The sequence below is a fragment of the Diadema setosum genome, chromosome 10 (genome assembly GCF_964275005.1).
Source record: "Diadema setosum chromosome 10, eeDiaSeto1, whole genome shotgun sequence".
In the NCBI taxonomy this organism is placed as follows: domain Eukaryota; kingdom Metazoa; phylum Echinodermata; class Echinoidea; order Diadematoida; family Diadematidae; genus Diadema; species Diadema setosum.
In genome coordinates this window covers 32,962,571-32,967,798 of record NC_092694.1, presented here as the reverse complement: position 1 = coordinate 32,967,798, position 5,228 = coordinate 32,962,571, and positions in this window count along the sequence as shown.

Below are 5,228 nucleotides of genomic sequence, written 5' to 3'. Positions count from 1 at the left end.
GCATAATCAATGTGAATACAGAGTCTACTATTCCATTAATGACAGGTGTATGCCTACTCATGATTTTGGTTACGCATAATTATTTCTACCTTCTTAACGCTTTAAAACAATTACGACTGTACAGAAGAGCGAAAACTTGTCCATACATTTTCTAGCATCTGTGACATTGAGAGGAATTAGCTTCGATTCACCAGGGGAAGGGAGACGCCAATAGGATTAAATGGTTTCAATGCATTGTATTAATACGAATTATTACTTTTGACCGAAAGCGCGCCCTCACCTTGTCAAGTCTAAATTGCTGATGTTCTTTTCTGCTGCCTGGTCAGACACTTCGCTGTAGATGACTGCGATAGAAAGACTTCCTGTGTGTTTGTGACAGAATACAGAGGAGAAAATGATATCAGTAAAAAGATATCACTATGAAAACGATATACTACATCTACCCTGACAATCGTTGGTGTTGTCAAAGCCACACTTCTCATTTTTAGAATTTAGAACGTGTAAAACATGGCAAGTGTAGAAACGCAGTTTATATCAACGAGTCCTGTCTTTACTCAGAAAGGTTTTATAATCATGTAATGTGAACAGTTTACATGTAACTGCATGTTCCTTCTATATAAATCTCTTTTTCATCATTCATCGTGAGAGATATTTCTATCACAATAACTGATCCTTGTGATTGTTACCAATAAAAAAAGACCAGCCTGTCCAGTATTAGTGGATGTTTACATATTTGCAAAGCATGCAAATTAAAGAAGCTGCCCCTGACATGCCCTATAAATTCTACCTTCGACTCCTGTGACACTCTGACTGTCGATCTTGACGGCAGCAGCGAATTCCACGGTCGCGGCATCCGCTTCGCTCACTCGCCCTGCCCCAGAGCCGGGCTCAACGGCAAACCAATCAGCCGCCTGTTCGCTGTTGACATTTTCTGCCAGCACAACTGAAAATAAATAAATAATGATGATGATGATGATGATGATGATAATAATAATAATAATAATAATAATAATAATAATAATAATAATAATAATAATGATAATAACAATAATAGTAATAATAATAATAATAATAATAATAATAATAATAATAATAATAATAAAACTTCATAGATGACGAACAATTACAATTCTGACTCCTCTCCTTCTTTCTGAGATTACTGATTTCTGCTTCGAATTTCTTTCCTGCTTCTCCCTCTCTCTCTCATTCTCAAAATAAGAGCGACTTTGGTTGACTAATGGGGCGGTGAAATTGATTGCAAATATTTAGTGCAGAATTTGCAATATTGATAGATCAATATTACAAGTTGAAATTAATCGCAGTTTTTTTTTTTTTTTGGCAATACCTCTCTCAGACTTATTTCATCGAATTATTGAATAATCACGAGCAGCGTGCTTCTGTTGTTGTTGTTGTTCTTTTTAAGATCGAGGCAAGTACCATTAGTGTCATCTTAACTTTATCGCTTTCCCTTTTCAAAAGTTCAACATTACTTGCCAAGAAGTTTAATAAAGGAAACATAAACAGAGTTGATATGCAGTTATATAAACTGGTGTTCACTTTCCTTTCAATCAATAACTTTAATGGCTTGATCAGTTTCGATACAGAAGCGTAGATAGGACATAAGGTGTAAGTCCATGTTGGTATTAGGTGGTATTCCGACTTCTTACCATTGTTTAGAACGGCTGCCGACGCCTCTTCCTCGGCTGGCAATCTTTGTGAGTACGAAGTCACTATATCCTCACCTATCACTGTAAACTGCATGGTGTCATCCAATGTCTACACAAGAATAATACGAAGAAGAACAGAGAAAACAAAACAAAATCATCAGCCGATCATGGAAATAATGATCAATATCCTCCCATCTTGAAGAAAACGCCAGGTTGATAACAAAGGGGGATTGCGCATTGCTTAATTTCGTTTGTGAGACTAACAACTTTTCATTTAACATGTGAATGTGTTTTTGACAATTATACTTCATTTCGTTTCATTCACTCTCGCCGCCCTTTATTCCTTGCTGCAAAATGCGTACCTTGTAAAGGTCAAGGTACCTTGATTTTTCTAATTTTGTCGTCAAAATGTTCTATGTGTTGTTGTCACTTTTACTTTTCTTAGCCCGTACATTGTTGCATTTGTATACTTTGTGTAATGATGGTTTTGAGGATAAATGCATACTACAAACCTCTTATTCTTTGATCGTCGTAGGTTTATTACAATATTAACTATTCAATTCAATTCAAACTTTATTTCATTTTTCGAAAAGAACATAAACATTTCACTTTCATTGGTAACAGAGAATAAGGTTACATAATCAAAACAAAGTAAAATTGAAAAGAGAACATAATTGTGGAACCTTGGGATAACAAATAATGTTGTAATGAAAATTGACTGAAGTGATATAGACGATATAACATTACACAAAATATCGAAAAATTAGAATAATTATTAAATATACACACAATTTTAACTGTAGCAAGCAAGCTATCACTGCCTTTGAAACTGCAGTAAGAGGTTCACCCGTACATTGTTGCATATTTATACCTTATTAATAATGGTTTTGAGGATAAATGCATACTACAAACCTCTTATTCTTTGATCGTCGTAGGTTTATTACAATATTAACTAGAATAATTATTGAATATACACACAATTTTAAATGTAGCAAGCACGCTATCACTGCCTTTGAAACTGCAGTATATAGGAGGTTCGCCGTACATTGTTGCATTTGTATACCTTATTAATAATGGTTTTGAGGATAAATGCATACTACGAACCTCTTATTCTTTGATCGTCGTAGGTTTATTACAATATTAACTAGAATAATTATTGAATATACACACAATTTCAACTGTAGCAAGCACGCTATCACTGCCTTTGAAACTGCAGTAGGAGGTATTGAAATATTAACTCCGCGTGTTCAAATATACGCCCAGTGCATACATTACCGGATTATCTAACAGTTGTTGCAATCGATGATCGATATAGAGAACCTCCTATAAAAAAAAAGAGACAAATGGAAATAACACATTGCTTATTATGCAAGGACTATATCAAAATAGAATAAACGAATATAAATCACTCAGGAACAAACTTCATTGAAGAAATATTGTTCTTATACTTGGTTTACTGTAAGCTACGTTGACAGTACAATAGACCTAGAAACTTTGAAAAGCAGTGTTTATTTATCTATTTATTTATTTATTTATTTATTTATTTATTTATCTATTTATTTATTTAATTATTAATCTATTTATTTTTTTTTTTGCGATTGTTCTTTAGATACCTGTTCCGCACTTATTAGATTACGTGTTGTTATTCCTTGCGAAACCCTGAGTACACTGAAAAGTTTCAGTGTATTTCTTGGCGAGGAATAGGTGTGTGTTAGGTTTCACTGAGTCCCTTACAAATCCAGTTGTAACATTTGTGATTTAGTCTGCAGATATGTTATGTAAAACTTTCAGGGCAGAGAAAGATATGAAGAGTCTCTCTCTCTCTCTCTCTCTCTCTCTCTCTCTCTATATATATATATATATATGTGTGTGTATATATGAATTGTTCGCAAAAACCGATAAGTCCATTTTTGAAGATTTCGAAGTACGTTCGCTGTTATAAAGTACAAAATAATACCTTTTAAACGATATATTGGTCACTACACATAGAGGTACAATTTTGAAGTTATGGTCAAAAGAAGCAAATTTTTTCTTATTATTCTCTTTATTTTTCTTGACATTTAATCGTAAATATCTCCATTTGGCAAATATGGACTTATCGGTTTCTGCAAACAAACTCTTCATATATATATATATATATATATATATATATATATATGAAGGGTTTGTTTGCAAAAACCGATAAGTCCATTTTTGAAGATTTTGAAGTGCGATCTCTGTCATAAAGTTCAAAATAATACCTTTTAAATGATATATTGGTCACTATATTTTTTAAGTTATTGAAAAAATTAAAAATTTTCTTATTTTTCTCTTTATTTTTCTTGACCTTTAATCGCAAATATCTCCATTTGACAAATATAGACTTATCGGTTTTTGCAAACAAACTCTTCATATATATATATATATATATAAACACCGCACAACAGCTTACTTCACATTTCGCATTTTAAATACATCTTTTTTTTCAGTGACAGCGCACTTAAATTGTTACGTCACAAGAAATATTTGTAAAGATATTATGAAAAACTATCACATATATTTTCTTTGTTCTTCATTAGATTCTGTCTCTAAAATCTCAAGTTGATGGATATGGAAATATCAATATTTTACTTGAACGGCGACATCGACGTCAAGATCTGGCGCGTCCCTGGCCGTGGCCGAGAGTTCTTTGAGAGTCGCCAAGGCGATGGCAAATTCGGCCTCCGTGAGAACGCTAGTTTTGGCTTTCACTACTTCCTCCGTGGCTGAGAGGAGCTGGGAATGCGTGAGACCCTCAAAGGACAGAAGCTGCCATACAAAGAGGAAGAAAAGGAAAGGTGAGAGACAAAATATATGATTTTTGGACGGCGGTAAAGAGAAACAATTATTAAACCTTATTGACAAACGGTCTCCTGCACCTGGATACTTTAACAGATTTGTCGTCATTAATATGTATGTATTATTTACATGATTATGTACTGAGAACTCCTCTTTGTGCGTGATTTGTGAATATATGTTTGATATTTTCATACTTATTTTTTTTTCTATTTGAGTAGAGAAATAAAACTTATAGCATGCTTTAGATCTGCGACGCGAAAGATATGATGACGCCCTGGAAAATGGAAACAGATTTATGGCTCACGTGCAGAACACCATTTCTTTTTATTTTGCCTGGTAACGTAGTCTTGGAGCTCGCTAATAAGGGATGAAAGGTCTCCAGACGGGAATAAAAGGAATGATAAATGGGGGGGGGGGATGGATATTACCACAGATGTATGATGGGATATTAATTTCGTGATTGAAGGTCTACATTATCCCATTTTGAAGGATATTTCTACGCAGAGGCTAAAGTTCGAGGTGAATCATTGCTTTGATCCCATTGCAAAAGGCCTGATAAGTTAGTCATTTCTAAATTCATTTCATTTTTCTTCATCTCAACATAATCAGCCCAATGTGAATGAAAGTAAAGAAATACCAACATAAGTAAAGCATTAAAAGGGGTTTTCATTTGGATCGTAGCACATTTTGGTCGTAAACGAATTGGCGGATTAACATGGGGGGGGGGGAGGCACTCAATTAGTC